The sequence below is a fragment of the Crocuta crocuta genome, unplaced genomic scaffold (assembly GCF_008692635.1).
Source record: "Crocuta crocuta isolate KB4526 unplaced genomic scaffold, BGI_CrCroc_1.0 scaffold830, whole genome shotgun sequence".
NCBI lineage: Eukaryota > Metazoa > Chordata > Mammalia > Carnivora > Hyaenidae > Crocuta > Crocuta crocuta.
Genome location: NW_027531513.1, coordinates 1,939,745 through 1,956,870, shown reverse-complemented (window position 1 = coordinate 1,956,870; position 17,126 = coordinate 1,939,745). Strand labels below are relative to the sequence as shown.

Here is a 17,126-nt window from a genome sequence, read left to right as displayed (position 1 = left end):
TTAGCTTTCAGGCTAAGGCCAATGTTAATAATTTGTATTGTTTTATATGTTTTTTATCTTTGATTTTCTATTCTTAGCAGCATACTTACATAACACATGGAATCCACATGGGTACTTGATTATTGGGGTTATATGGAAGGCATCTGTTAAGATTTTGAAGAGATTAAAATAGGATGGAATGAGTACGTTTTGAGGGTTGGGTAGGGTCGGAGAATGTGATATAACCTCTAAACAGTTTGGAATTTAAACAGTGAGTCGAGCTTTTTGGATAGAACAGAGTGCTTATAAGACAGTAGTTGAAAGGTAAGATTGATATGGTCAAAGAAAATAGAAGATTTGCAAGATCTAGGTCAGGTTTCCTCAGACCTCCCTGAAGATGAGAGAGAATCACATAATGATTGAATATTCAGAGTCCTGTGATTGTACTCAGACTCACTGAATCAGATTTGATAGAGGCAGGGTCTGGCAATCTGTATATTAAACATCTTTGTGTAATTAATGTTATAATCAGACAAATTTAGGAAATACTGATCTAGGTTTTTAAGTTTCTGGTCTGGTAATTTAATTTTGGCCAGAGTAAGGCACTTAGCCTTTTTGGTCTTGATTCAGTTTCCTCATTTGCATGATTTCTAGGCTTCCAGTTTTGAGGTTTTCTGGTTTTAGGAAAAGATACCCTGGGTCACATTGCAGAGGACATTAGCTTTTGGATTTTTATCATAAAGGAAATAAAGACCCTTTGGAAGTTTTAAAGTCAAGAATGATAAAATGATAACAGGTTTGAAAGACTGGTTTGGGGTGCTGTATAAGATAAATTTGAATACTTAGAGGCAGAAATTAGGATGACTTTGTTTGTGCCCAGATTTAAAGCAAATAGTGCCTGAGCTTTGCCTGAAATGGAAATGAAAAGGAAGTGACAGATTGAGAAACTTAAGCAAGTAATTCTTGACATCTGACATAGATTTGTGGGACTAGAACGAGGGAGGTTTTCAAAGGACAATATGAGATCCAGTCAGGGTGAGACTGGCAGTGCCAGTGCTTTTTAGTGTCCATGGAAATAGGCAGAAATGATGCCAAGTTCAGTTTTAGCAGTTTCAAATTTGAAGTGACTCTAGAATTTCTCTGAAGCTCAGAGAATTAATGATAAAGATTAATGATCAGGATTAATGATAAAGAATTGGAAATTGAAATGGCTAAATACTACAGACAAGCTGTTTACTATGAAGATTGAGAAATGGTTGCAGACCCTGTGAATTTTAGAAACACATGCAACACACTGTCCATGGTTACTAATGCTTTTTCAGTTTGGCAGTTAACACGCTGTAGGCGACCTTTGAGAGAAGCTTCTGTAGGGTGGAGACAGACATGTTCCTAGCATTAAAATCCAATTTAATTATATCTTAAGACAGACTGCCTTTGGCCCATTTCTGGAGCACACTTCTTTGCAGAGGTTCTTATTGGCCCCCTAGTCTTTACTTCTGATAAACTACTTTCAGTGTCTTTGGAGGCTTAATGTTACTGAGTATGTGGGTACAGTTTTTTTTAAGACTTTTTTTTAAGGTTTGTTTTTGAGAGAGAGAGAGAGAGAGAGAGAGAGAGAAGGAGAATCCCAAGCAGGCTCTGCACTGAGAGCCTGCAACAGGCTCTGCACTTTGGGGGCTCGAACTCACAAACTGTGAGATCATGACCTGAGCCAAGATTTGGAGTTGGACGCTTAACCACCTAAGCCACCCATGCGCTCCAATATGTGGGTACAGCTATATGTGCATACTGACATTGAGGTAGAGAGGAGCATGAATCTTGCTGTGAGAAATAAATGCCTCACTTAACTCCTGTGAAAGCCGAAAGGTACCTTGGAAGGGAACTTCAGCGTTAATCAATTTTGAGACCTGTTTTTGGGAGGAAGGCCCTTGCTTTCCATTCTAAATTTAGTTGAAACCCAATGTTTAGTCAGTCCTTGGATATTTCTTTTACATCTTGGTTTTGCAGCACAACACTATATATGTATATGCACGGATATATATAGAGAAAGATATAGGTATATACATATTTGTTGTAAAAAAATAAGGTGTCTTAAAGACTAAAACTGTTCATTTATATGGAGTAGTTTCGTTTTGGTATATTAAGTGGTGTGTATATATGTTGGGGGGGTCATGGTACTTTTGTTCTGTAATCTTTCACTAAATGGGGAAATATCTTTCATTTTAAAAATATTCTATATTGTTTTAATTGCTATTATATTCTAAGTATGTACAATTAATCCCATCTAGTTAAGTATTCAAGTTCCTCATGTTTTTACACATATAAACAATGCTAGAATGAATATAATTGAATACAAATCTTTGTTTTTATCCATGACTTTTCCAAATTGCTGGTTTATAGTATTTTGGCTTTTGGTTTATGATGCAAAATTGCCCTCTAGAAAGATGGTACAAATTCTTATTATATTAAGATGGTACAAAATATTATACAAATGTATGAAAGTGTCTATCCTGAAACTTTGGCCATATGCATTTCTGATGATTTTAACTCTAAGATAGTCAGTTTTAGGTAGTTAAATCACTTGATGAGACCCGGGTTTATATTAAAAAGTAAATTTGCAAATGCTTTCCTCTATATGTGGTTTAAAGTCTTCTATGGATATGTAGTGGGAGCATTGCTGGAAATATCCTGTTTTGTTTATTTATCCAAGTCTGGGTATTCCTAATTCCTCACCAAGACTCTTAACTGGTTTTCCTACTAAATCCTGTGTGTTGCAGCCTAGTTAATCTTCCTAAAGTGTGGCTATAATCATAGCACTTAAAGAATTTTTCTTTACTTTTCAAACTAAGTTCATACTGTCTATCTTGGACTTTCAAAAGGCATTCTGTCGTTTAGTCCTAACCATTATAATCCCATCTCTCATTGCTCTGTGGCTATAGAGCCATATTGAAGGACCTGTTCCCTAAATATGTTAGTTCTTTGCACTATCTTTTTTCTGTCTAGAATACCTCTTCCCATTTCATTTTCGCAAGTCATACTTATCAAAGGCCCCATCTTTGTGGTCTTTACTTATCCTCCATGTGGAGGTTCTCCAGTGTTCCTGCAAGCTGTGCAGAGTCAAGAAGACTGATTGATGAAGCCACCACTGTTTCTGCCTTTGTGGATTTTAAAGGCTAGAAAAAGGCAAGATATCTATATGTCTTATATAGATAGGTGTATAGATGTATATAGATATGTATCTAGATATATGTGTATATCTAGCCTGTGATATGGTGGCTTCATCACTGGGCTTCCTTGTTGATTCTATATACCTCAGTGACGTGAGAGGCTGAGAGCTGGGATGTTCAGCTAGGTTTATTCCTGGCCTTGAACCCTATACAGATGAAGACAAGGCATCTTAATCATTTTTTATTTGGACTTCCTCATTTTATAGGTAAGGAAACCAAGAAAAGTAAAGAGATTAAATTATTCAGGACCACATAGCTGATGGCACGGGGCTTTTATTTTTATTTTACAATTTCTATTTGTACTTGAACAACTGAAGATTGAAAAATACAAGTCGACCCATGTTTTGATTTTTGTTCATTTAATAATCTGTGTCATCTTATTGAACACGGTGTATATTTCTCTTTTGTATGGTCTTCACTCTGCAATAAAATAGGCAGTAATCTTTTACACCAGCGTTGAAAGAGGGTAGGTGGTTAGTTGTTGAGTATTGTCAAAATGTTAAGCCTCGTGGGGATTCTGTGAGCCAGGAGTATAGTTTCTCTTTGTCCTTAGGGATTGGATTACATGCTTGAATGTAGGAAAAATACTTAAAGCGTTGAATAGAATTCTTACTCTGATATCTAGATATCCCCTAGGTTCCCTTGTTATTTATTTAGTTTATCTCATCTCATGCTAAAATTTAGGCTAAATTGTTATTAAATTTAATTTAGCCAGTGTTTCTCTTTGCATCTTTGAAGTAGTATTCTGAGACCAAATTTTTTGTTTTTCTGCTTCATCATGGATAATGCTGACTTTTGTTACTGGTGTGTGTGTGTGTGTGTGTGTGTGTGTGAGAGAGAGAGAGAGAGAGAGAGAGAGAGAGAAATAGCTTTCACGTTTCAGTCCAGTCACCATTAGACATTTGTGTTAGTATCGATAGACAGTAAAATACTGTTGTCTCTTCTAAAATACTATATCCCCACCATCTGATTCTGTATAGCATTTACTTGAGCTCAAAGCAACTTAAAAATTAAAAATTAGCAAATAATAATGATATCCCTGCAGGTCCATTGTTAAGAGTTGGGCATTGACCTAGATTCAGGAATTTCTACTCTCATACTACAGATTTGTAAAATTATGATTTTTATAAGAATAACAGGAATTATAGCTGTTCTTTGTTGTATGCTCCCATTGTATATTTTCCCCACCTAAATGAAAATAAACTAAAATAATGTAAAATATGTTATTCTGGTCTCTTTTAGTATTCTGATGTGAATACTACCTACTTTAATCATCTGTACTAACCAGCTGTTTATTCAGTGAGCATTTATATTCAATGTGAATATGATAGGTATAAAGTACAGATCTTACTTGACTTATGATGGGGTTACATCTTGATAAACACATTATAAACTGAAAATACTGTAAGTTGACAATACACTTAGTACACTTAACCTACTGACCATCACAGCTTAACCTGGCCTACTTTATTATTATTTTTTACTGTTTAATAATTGACTTTTATTTTTAAATTTATTTATTGTTTAATTTACATCCAAGTTAGTATATGGTGCAACAATGATTTCAGGAGTAGATTCCTTATTGCCCCTTACCCATTTAGCCAATCCCCCCTCCCATAACCCCTCCAGCAACCCTCTGTTCTTGATATTTAAGTCTTTTATGTTTTGTCTCCCTCCCTGGTTTTCATATTATTTTTGCTTCCCTTCCCTTATGTTCATCTGTTTTGTAATTTAAATTCCTCATATGAGTGAAATCATATGGTATTTGTCTTTCTCTGACTAAATTCACTTAGCATAATACTCTCCTGTTGCATCCACGTAGTTGCAAATGGCAAGATTTCATTCTTTTTGATTGGTGAGTAATACTCCATTGCATGTATGTACCACATCTTCTTTATCCATTCATCCATTGATGGACATACAGGCTCTTTCCATACTTTGGCTATTGTCGATAGCACTCCTGTAAACATTGGGGTGTGGTGTCCCTTCAAAACAGCACACCTGGATCCCTTGGATAAATACCTAGTAGTGTAGTCACTGGGTTGTAGGGTAGTTCTATTTTTAATTTTTGAGGAACATCCATACCGTTTACCAGAGTGCCTAGTCTACTTTAAACGTGCTCAGAATATTTACATTAGCCAACAGTTGGGCAAAATGATCCAACACAAAGCCTCTTTTATAATAAAGTGTTGGATATCCCATGTAATTTATTGAATACTGTACTGAAAGTGAAACACAGATTGTATAAGTTGCTTACCCTCATGATCCCGTGATTGACTGGAAGTTGGAGCTCACTGCCGCTGCCCAGCATCACGTGAAACTATCAGAATTCAGAGTATGGTGTCTACTGAATATGTATCACTTTCGCACCATCCAAGGTAGAACCATCTAAGTCGGGGACTATTTAAATATCACTGGTTTACCTACTACTGAAGTTCATTTTCTTTCTTTGTACTAATAATTTGCTTTGAGTCCCCTTCCCCATTCCAGTCTGTTCAGATTTTCAAGTTTCTAGAGTTAGGGAATGGTATGTTTTCCATTTAGTTTATTAGTAGAAAATAGAATTTTGAGTGGTGATTTCCTATTCCTAAGGTTTGGTTCCTATTTCTTGTAATGTTGTAATGCTCAGATGCCAACAAGAAATTTAAACTATACTAAACTATGCTGTTTTAATTTTAGGTTTAAATTTGTGTACATCTTGATCAATTCTAGTAATTTAAAATAATAACTGCATGCTTACCAAAATTTACCAGAACTCAGGCTTTTTATAGGAAGAGTCCTTACTTTAACATCCTTTACAACTGAGAATTGTTCAAGTTTGTGCAGGTGGGAAGAATCCCTGGTTAGGAATACGTATATTTAACATACTCAGAGAGAAGATATTTATTTAGCTTGCCTTAGAGAAAATGGAATTAGCTATATAAATTTTCCTGTAGAATATTATCATGGTTCAGAGAAATTGAAAGTGGGAAGTTAGAATTCTTTTCTGCTGTATTTTTTTTCCTTTTAATAAAGCTAGAAATAGAATGTGGGATTAGAGAAATTGGCGAAAGATACACGAACCAATTAAGTAAATTGGTGAATTTAACTTACAAATGAGGCCTGTAAGAATACTGACATATTCCTTTAAATACAAGCTGCGGTATGGTGGAAACAGTGAGACTTTCATGGTCAGAGGTGAATTTCAGTCTATGACCTTACATAATAAAATTAATACTTCTAAGCATCAACTGCTTCATGTGTAAAAGATTAGTGATAATGTAGGCAAATTACTCAGAACAGTTCCTTGCTCAGAATAGGGAATTACTAAATTATCATAGAAAAAGCAAGTACAGAATTTATGCTGATTTTACTTGAAATGCTTTTTCTTAGGTGTGGAGTGGTTGAAATTGGTCAGTATACTGTAATGTTGTTGGAAGTAAAGCAGGAAAGATTTAATGATAAAAGAGGCAAGGACCTGAAATTGTGCGAGATCTTCAGAAACTCTAGTTATAGGAAGAGGAGATGGCTAAGAGAGATGCTAGTATTTTTGACAACTATTTGGTTGAGATACTTTGTAGCAATAGTAGGGATCCATCAATCCCAACTGCTCACTGAAACCAAATTAGCAGTGCTTTCAGAGAAAGTTGAATCACCCTTAAAGCAATCTGGGCTTAGTTAAGCATTGCATTCAATGTTTGATTGCCTGGCTTGACTTTCTCTCATAAAATACTACCTTTATTTAATTTAGTATGTTTAGTTCATCAAGCATTTCCATCTGTGAAATCTCTTTTCAGCTTCAACTAACTACTTAGTTTGGTGTCTATTTTCTAATTTTATACATGGGGAAACTAGGTTAAGTGATCTAGTCTAGGTCATAACTGATGGTAAATTGAAGGAAAAAATAGGACGCGAGCCCCTCTTAACTGTCTTTGATGCATTAAGTTCCTGCTCTGCACAAATCTTTTTCTGGACCTCCACCTGTCATTTATTAGCTTGGTGAGTGCTCACTTGTGGAGGTAAAAACTTACTACATGGGGCTAAATGATCAACTCTGAGTTTGAGTCACTTTTCCTGGCAATTGGGAAGAAATTGATTTAAGGGTTGTAATTCCTAATAAATACATAATGATTTATATAAAGCTTATAGTTGTGAAAAATAACAATTTTTATTATTTTAATATCTGTTTGCTTCCTAGTTAACAGTCTGACTTTATAAAAAAAAACCAAAACTTAATATTTGCTTTTGCTTAGGAAGAGGCATTGTCCTGCCAGCCGTTCCCTTTTTAGGACCAACTAGTTCAACTTTTTACCCCCTAGACAAAAGATTTTAAAATTGAAAACTGACTTCAGGCTATTCAAGGAAGGGCTAGTAAGAATTTGATTTGAGGCAAAGTGTAATTGGATGACTTTTGCATGTAAGGCATGTATGGTAGCACTATTTTTAGCTATGACAGATGACATTTTATGATTACCAAGTGTAGGCAAGCAACTCTTCTTACTTTAGATTAGACCAGAAGTTTTTATTTTGAACAATAGAATGTAGTGTACAGAGTTGTTTTTAAATTAAAATTTTAGTTCGATAAGGATGCCCACTGTACAAAACACAAAAAGTTTTCACATTTTTATTTTGAAAATAAAAGTGGGCAAGCACTGCAGGGAGCAAATAACTTTTATTTCTAAACAACCAGAATGTATTGAAGTTAATCAACATTATTTTAGTATGGCAATCCATGAGCATTTCCCACAGTTAATCTCAGATCTTTAAAAGGATATTTCATGAATATTTTAGGTTATGGTAGGTTACCTTGCATGATTAACATTTTATTTTGCAGCATAGAAGGAGACCTGAGGAACCATGAAAGATGAAGTTTTTGTTGTACAAGCCCTTTGTCTTAATTTTGTTACCTCAAGAATAAAGAGGCAATTAAACTCTTTCTTCATAAACAGAACTAATAAGTACAGAAGAACCCCAAATCAGCATTATAGTGAACTTATAGTTCTTATTTAAAGATGTCCTTTAATTTGTAAATAGTATAATCTTTAAATGTTTGTGTTCCTAAGAATAATCTGGCCTCTCTTCAGACGATAACAGCAAATATTAATGAAGCAGGTAATGGGAATTTAAAGATGAAAGGTATTCATCAATTCTTCAGGGTCTAGTAAGAAGAGACAAGCCTGTAAAATAATATTTGCTATTTTATAAGTTACCTAAAGCACTGCTATTTGTTACTGTATAAGTGTAGATATCTGAAAATAGTTTAAATAAAACAAATGTGGAATCCAAAGCCCAGAAAAAAATTGAATAAGTTAATTTATGCCAGTTTGTTTGAAACTGGCATAAAGTATCCATTCATTCTAAACAATCAGCACTATTTATTGAAAGTTTAGTTGGTTTAGGCTTTGTGCTGAGCTCTGGGGATATGGTAAATAATAAGGCAGCATGCTGTCTTGTGGGGTTTATAACCTAATAGAGAAACAGATGTTAAAACAAGAATTTTTTGATTTACTTCTGAATTCTTTTGGGCGTATAATTCATTGATATTTAGTATGTTCACAAAATTATGTAACCATCATTATCTTAGTTCCAATATTTTTATCCATACCCCTCAAAATCCCATACCCATTAGAGTCATTCCCCCATCTACTTTGCCCATCCCCTGACAACCACTACTTTCTGTCTCTATAGAATGACATGTTCTATCTTACATATAGACTTTACATATAAAGAGAAACATATAACATGTGACCTTTTGTATTGGGCTTCTTTCACTTAGCATGATGTTTTCAAGGTTCATCAATGTCATACTGTCTATCAGTGCTTCATTCCTTTTTATGGACCAGTAATATTCCATTGTATGGATCAATCATAGTTTGTTTATCCATTTATCGGTTTTTCCAGCATTTGGGTTGTTTCCTCCTTTTTGGTTATTATGAATAATGCTGCTATGAACATAAGTTTTTGTACAGTCACATGTTTTCTAGTCTTCTGGATGGAAATTTCTAGGAGTAGAATTCTTGGGTAGTATGGTAACACTAACTTTTTGAGAAATGGCCAAACTTTTTCACAGTGGCTGAATTTTACATTTCCATCAGCAATTTAAGAGAGTCCAAATCTCTGAGGCCTTCTTGTCAACCCTTGTTATTGTCCATCTTTTTAATATTAGCCATCCTAGAGGGTCTGAGGCGGTCTCTGACTATGGTTTTGGTTTACATTTCTCTAATAATATTGATGTTGTTTTGTAATGAGCGTATTCTCATTCCTTTATTAGCCATTTGTATATTCTTTGGAGAAATGTCTATTCAAATCTTTTGCCCATTTTTAATTGTCTTATTTGTATTTTTATTGTTGTAAGAGTTTTTTTTTTATATTATGAACACAAGCCCCTTATCAGATGGTTTGATTTGTGAATATTTTCTCCCATTCAGTGGGCTGACTTCTTACTCTTTTGAAATAGTATTTTTTGAGGACAAAAGTTTTTAATTTTAATTAGGTCTAATTTTTGTGTGTGTATGTATGTGTATGTTTATTTTTTTTCATTTATTTTTTAATGTTTTGATTTACACCCAAGTTAGTTAGCATATAGTGCAACAATGATTTTAGGAGTAGATTCCTTAATGCCTCTTACCCATTTAGCCCATCCCCCCTCTCACAACCCCTCCAGTAACTCTCTGTTCTCCATATTTAAGAGTCTCTTATGTTTTTGTCCCCTTCCCTGTTTTTATATTATTTTTGCTTCCCTTCCCTTACGTTCATCTGTTTTGTATTTTAAAGTCCTCATATGGGTGAAGTCTATCTCTGACTAATTTCGCTTAGCATAATACCCTTTAGTTCCATCCACGTAGTTGCAAATGGCAAGATTTCATTCTTTTTGATTGCCAAGTAATACTCCATTGTATATACACACACCACATCTTTATCCATTCATCCATCAATGGACATTTGGGCTCTTTCGATACTTTGGCTATTGCTGATAGTGCTGCTATGAACATTGGGGTGCATGTGTCCCTTCGAAACAGCACACCTGTATCCCTTGGATAAATACCTAGTAGTGCACTTGCTGGGTTGTAGGGTAGTTGTATTTTTAATTTTTGGAGGAATCTCCATACTGTTTTTCAGAGTGGCTGCACCAGTTTGCATTCCCAGCAGTGCAGAAGAGATTTTCTTTCTCAGCATCCATCCTCGCCAGAGTCTTTTGTTGCCTGAGTTGTTAATGTTAGCCATTCTGATGGGTGTGAGGTGGTATCTCATCGTGTTTTTGATTTGTATTTCCCTGAGGATGATTGATGTTGAGCATGTTTCATATGTCAACGAGGTCTAATTTGTTTCTCTTAACTGCATGTGCTTTGGTGTCATACCTACAAAACCACTGCCAGATCCACAGTTACGAAGATGTGCATCTATTTTTTATCTTCTAAGAGTTTCATAGTTTAAGCATTTGGGTCTGTGATTCATTTTGAGTTAATTTTTACATATGNGTCCATTTTTTTTTTTTTTTTTTTTTTTTTTTTTGCAGTTGGCTATCCAGTTGTCCCAGTAGTGCTTGTTGAAAAATCTCCTCTCCACTACTGAATTGTCTCGACACCCTTGTCATTCAACTGAATGTTAAAAAAGAGTTTATTTCTGGACTTTTAATTTTATTATATTGATCTGTCCTCCACCCTTGTGCAACTACCACACTGAGTTGATTACTTCGTAGCTTAGCTTTATAGGAAGTTTTGAAAAAAAGAAGTATGAGTTCTCCAACTTTGTGATTCTTTTCAAGATTGTTTTGATAGAAATTGCATTGTATAGATAAGTTTGAGGAGTATTACCATATTAATAATAATGCTTTCTAATCCATAAACATGGTATGTGTGTTCCATTTATTTAAATCTTTAACTTCTTTCAATAATATTTTGTAGTTTGTAAGTTTCTAAGTCCTGTTTTTTTTGTTTTTGTTTTTTTTTCCATTTTGTTCCTCAGTATGTTATTCTTTTAGATATTAGGGTAAATGGAATTATTTTCTTTCTTCTTTTTTTAATGCTACTTATTTATTTTGAGACAGAGGCAGGGGGCAGAGAGAGAGAGGGAGAGATAATCAAGTAGCTTCTGTGCTGTACACACAGAGCCTGACTCATGCACAGAGCCTGACTCACGGCTCAGTCTCACGAGCTATGAGTTCATGACCTCAGCCAAAATCAAGAGTCGGATGCTTAATTGACTGAGCCATTCAGGTACCCCTGGAATTACTTTCTTAATTCTTTTTTAGGTTTTTCATTGCTTTTATAGAAATATGACTGATGTTTTTATATTAATCTTTTCCGCAACCTTTCTGGACTTGTGTATTATTCTAGTAGCTGTTCTGTGGATCCCTTATGATTTTATGTATACAAGATCATGTTATCTGTACACATAAAATAGAACGTTTAATTTCTTCTTTACAATCATGATGTCTTATTTCTTTTTCGTTCGTTCTTTTTTTTTTTTTTTGGCCTGATTGTCCTGTCTCATACCTTCAGGACAGTGTTGAGTAATGAAAAGAGTGTTTTTGTCTTGTTCCTGGTCTTAGGGGGAAAGCTTTCAGTCTTTCATCAGTAAGTATGGTTTAAGTTGTGGGTTTTGCATAGATATTCTTTATCAGCCTGAGGACATTCCTTCGATTCCTAGTTTGTGGAGTGTTTTTATAATGAAAGGGTGTTAGATTTTGTCAGATGCTTTTTCTGTGACTGTTATGATGACCATGCAGCTTTTGACCTTAATTCTATTAATATGGTGTGTTAAAGTGATTGGTTTCCATATGTTGAACCAGCTTTGCATTTCTGAGATAAATACCACTTGGCCATGGTATATAATGCTTTTTATTTGTTGCTGGAGCCAGTTTGCTAGTATTTTGCTGAAGGTTACTGTGTCTATATTCATAAGGGATATCGGACTGTAGATTTCTTGTGATGTCTTTGCCTGACTTTGGTGTCAGGACTGAACATCTAATTAATTGATGGATGTAAGTCTTTTGAGGAATATTAGAAGCAATAGTATTTGAATATATTTCTCAGAATTTTGTTAAACTTTATGACTACTCCCTTCTAATTGAGAATAAACAATCCTGGATAAACCTAATCTTCCAAAATTTCTTCATTAAAACCAATTTAAGGAAATCCAAGAGACTAGAAATACTGACAGATGTCAAGGTGGCAGCTCATTTTGCAAATATTTATAATCTAATATTTTTTTATCCTTGCAACTTCATTAACAATCTTTAAAATTTCTTTACACAACATTTATTTTGCACAATGACTTCGGTAACAGTGTAGACTGCCTCTCAGACCTTCCGAGTGTAGGTTATATTAATTTTGTCTTCTGTATGACTTTCACTACCTACTTGTCTTCACTCTCTTGGTTCTTCTTCCCTTTTTTCCTCCTCCGTGCCTTGAGGGTCTGCAGCTCTACCAGGGCATCTCTAGGGCTTGTTTCAACAAAGCTTTCAAGATACCTACTTTGAGTATTCTTGTATAGCTCTTTGCATATGTTCATATAATATGTGGAGGCTTGTGTGTGTGTGATTTTTCAAAGCTCTTCCATTTATTGAAAAGACTTAATTTCTAGGAATCCCATGGTGGGCGGAAGGAAACTAGTAGGTTAGGGTTTACTGTACCTTCATGCAGTAAAAGTTAAATTTATTTTAGGCTGTAATCACTGAATACTGCTACACCTTCTACAAGACTATATTCTCAGATCATCAACTTTGGGGAAATTGACTTGGTTCATCCCAAAGCACCAGAGTTAACAACTTATATACTGCTAAAATTTTAGGTATAATGGTAATTCATGTTTGCTATTGGAAGGAGACAATTTCAAATGGTATAGAAAGGAATTAAGAAGCAAGTTAAACTCATTTACCCAGGGGTAAATACTGTGTTTGCTAGATATCCGTTCAGACTTAATGGTTATCCTAAATTTTTAAAATTTTACTCGATGAATCTTTTTGTAACATTTTGTTTTTACTTACCAATATGGACATGTTTCTTTGGTGATATAAATCTACCTCACTGTCCTTAGTGAATATATAATGTTCTTTTGCATTGATCTATTTTCTAATTTTACTTAATTAGATTGACATGGCTTTTAAAAGATATTTTTCACAACTTGCTTCATTATAGTTTTCTACTATGGGAAAGTACCTTCAGGAATGTTGGAATAGAGTTCTTTCCTCCCTTTTGGATTTAACTGTAGGTTAAGTATTCACATTACAGTTTATCTCTCCTTAATTAACATATCTTGTTAGTCTTACCTTGACTTTCTTGGCTTATGTTATTCATCTCACTTGCGATTATTTGCCAACATTGCTTATTCATTATGTGTGCAAATGCGTGACATTTTGAAGAACATTAATATGCTGAACCTTCAGTTTGGCATCATATGTGGGGCATTTGAGTTTTATCAATCCGAAGTTTGTGTTGAAATCCAGGTTCTTACCACTTACTAATTAAGTGATCTCATTCCAGTCAAAAGAGCTGGCTCTCACTTTCTTGTCTGAAAGCTTGCCTTTTAGGGTTTTAAGAATTGAAAGAGATAATGTTACATAGTCTATTTAGCACAATGTATTTAGCACAATGTAAGTGCCTGGTATATACGGACTCAGGAAATAAAGGGGGAGGTGTGGAGAATGTAGATCAGCAACTTGGAAAAGATTTCTGAAACATCGTTCAGCCTTAAAAGGTTTGTTGCTCCATTTCTTTTTTTCTTTTCTTTTTGGCCTTAATGATATGGTTTATAATTGCTTGAAAAATTGTAGAAATATGAATTTATTATTTTCCTAAAGTTTTAATAATGTTTGACACTTAAAAAAAACAAAGTATTATTAGTAAGATTCATTTTAAAAGACTGGTATGAATAAAAATATTTAAGCCCTTCCTAAAAATCTAGATCTAAAAAGGAAGAAGATATTTAAAAGTTTATATTTGGCACAGATAACACAGCAATAAAAACTCATTATTTCAGATCCGCTGATTGGGAATTTGAATGTGGGACTGATGTGTATCTGTGTACTAACTGTGTTTTAGTTTCTGAAGGGAAAAGAAAAGTCATTTATCTATGCCCTGTTTACTGATGATAAAATTGAGCTCCAGAGAAGTTGGAGTCTCATCCAAAGTTGTACAGTTCCAGAGCCAGTACTAGATGTGGGTCTCTTGAATCCCAGCCACAGGCAGTCCCTTTGACTATATCTATACAGAAATTATAGACCAATTATAAATAATTCTTATCCAGTTATTCAAGCTGTTCAGATAGTAACTCTTATATTAGGTAATCAGTCATTGATATTGTACATCTCAAATCTGAAATCCTTTCTTTTATAAAATCAGGACTTACTGGATAGTTTCTAATGATGATAAGGAGTAGTGAAGATCTCTGGATTTATTTTAACATCAACAGTGGTGATTTTGGAGGTTAATAAATGTTTTGGAGTACTTTGAGAATCATACATTTTTATGAAGCAGCATTTGTTCATGTAAAAATTTGAGTACTTTAGTAGTAAAATAAAAGTACTTGCTGCTTGTTCTAGGTTATCAGCTTTTTATTTGTTCAGTAATAGTGAAATCTTAGATAAGTTTGAAAATCCTTTTCCATGTGGCTTATAAAGTGACATGTTTATAACAGCAATTTTCTTTTCTTTTTCTTCGTATTTAACACCTGGATAAGATTGGTAATGGTGACATTGATGGTGTTCACAATAATAACAACATATTATAGCCCTGACATTTATTAAGAATTTATCTTATGCTGCACACTATATTAAGTGCATTATATTCGCTATCTTATTAATGAAAAATTTTGTTAGTTCTTTTTCTCACCTAATCCTCACAATCTCTCTGTAAAATCATTCATTCCTATTTGCATATACATTCTGTAGATGCAGAAGCTGAGGTATAGAGAGATTGAGAGACTTGCCTGAGGTCACATAGCTGATAAGGTATGGAACCAGTTTTAGTGTAGGTGATCCAACACCAGAGTCTGGAGTCTGATTGCTTGGTTTGGGGCATAGGGGAGCCTCACAGGAAAGAGTTATGTTACCAAGGGCAGTCTTTATCTTGCTTCTCCTACCCTTTCACTGTACCCTGTTTAAAACTACATTAATTACAAGAACCATTGCTTACAGAGAATTATAGTGAGGCCTGCATGTTTACATGTTCCAGATCTACCCATTCTTTAGGACCCATTCTTTAGGACTCAGTTTCTTTGTCACAGTCTTTTAAAGTTTCCTCCAGTTTTTTTCTTTTACTGAAGAATTCTCATGGTGGTGCAATGGTTATTTTATAGTTTTTGTCATGGCTTTATATGTCTTCCTAGAATTGTAGTGTTGTATAATTGGACAGGGCTTTAAAGAAAAGTCCACATCCTCATTTTTAGGTTTTTAATTCATTCTACAAGGTTGAGTTTCTTGAACAGTATCAGCTCAATAAATGTTTGCTGAATGCCATAAAACTCTTAGCATCACTTGCTATCTCTTTATTCAGTATGAAATTTTTCATGATGCTTTGTAATAGCATAGGAACACTGCTTCAAGTTCTGGTTATGTCTCAGTTGTGCTAGTGTATTGGTGCAATAGTAGAAACAAGTTGAATGGAACAAAACTGATGCAGGTGTTTTAGGCAGCGTTGGAATGAGCTAGAGATGGGGAGAGTAAAAAAATAATTGAAATCAAAGTCTGAAAACAAAGCTGTAAATCATATATAGAATATTAAATTAATAGCATTTGAATCAAATCATAGTTAGGAAAGTGGAATAAATGCTTCCCAACCATAATAAATGTTTAGCTCCCACTATGTCAGAGACTGTGATAGGCATTTAAAATCTATTATTGGTACTCATGGTATACATATTCAGGGCTGCAAGATGCTCTTAACATTTTACATTTCACATTTCATGTGAATAATTTTCCCTCATGGAAATACTGCTAACAGTAAAGGACAATTACATACTTTAGAGAGCCTCAAGACCAAAGCAGCTCCTGGTCTTTCTTTGTTACCTTCTTTACATTGAAAATTAATGGTATTTAAAGGGCTCCAGGGAGGTTCAGTCAGGTAAGTGTCTAACTCTTGATTTCAACTCAGGTTATGATCTCACAATTTGTGAGTTTGAGTCCTACGCTGGGCTCTGCGTTGATAAGAGTTGAGCGTGCTTGGGATTCAGTCTCCCTCTCTCTCTGCCCCTTGCCCCCCTCAAAAATAAATAAACATTTAATAACTAACTAATTAAACAAAATTAAAAAAAATTAATAGAGCGGCACTTGGGTGAACTTGGTTGGGCATCTGACTTCAGCTCAGGTCATGATCTCATGGTTTGTGAGTTTGAGCCCTTCATCGGGCTGATAGCAGGGGGCCTCTCTGGTGGTCTCTCTCTCCCTCTCTTTCTCTGCACCCCCCCTTAAAATAATTGAATACACTTAAAAACTAATAAGTAAATAGTGGATATTTAAGATTATACTCAAGAATATATCTGTATTTATTTTACTATAAGAATATCACCCCTCCCCCCGTTCACAATCCGTAGACAAATTATGTTTAGCCTGTGAATTCAAGAGCCCTTTGGCACAGAACGCGGGCCTATGCTTATTTGATCCCCACAGTGGCCCGCTGACCATAGGCCAAGAGCAAACTTGCTAAGTTTGGCTTTGTCTGACTCCTCACTATTAATAAACATTATATAACAGTGTAGTGCATTTAGTTTTTCTCTTTTTCTTTGACACCTAAATTTTTATGGCATTATAGTTATCTATGCTCAAAGAGAAGTAAATAGCTTTTCAGGTAATCCAAAAACTGTTTCCCTTTGTCTGTAGGGTTTTGTAGGAAATTTTTGTTTTAATGATAGCCAGGTTAGGTTACAATTTTTATTACGTTTCCCAAAGAGAGATTCCGTTTTTTTAAAGTTCGCTTATTTTTGAGAGAGAGAGAGAGAAACAGA

The 17,126-nt window shown here is 34.6% G+C and overlaps 1 protein-coding gene across 1 annotated transcript in view; it reads left to right on the top strand.

Moving 5' to 3' along the window:
* The window catches only part of RTN4 (reticulon 4), a 71,465-nt gene that overhangs the window by 37,578 nt on the left and 16,761 nt on the right, over positions 1-17,126 (top strand). The gene's annotated exons all lie outside the window — the stretch shown is intronic.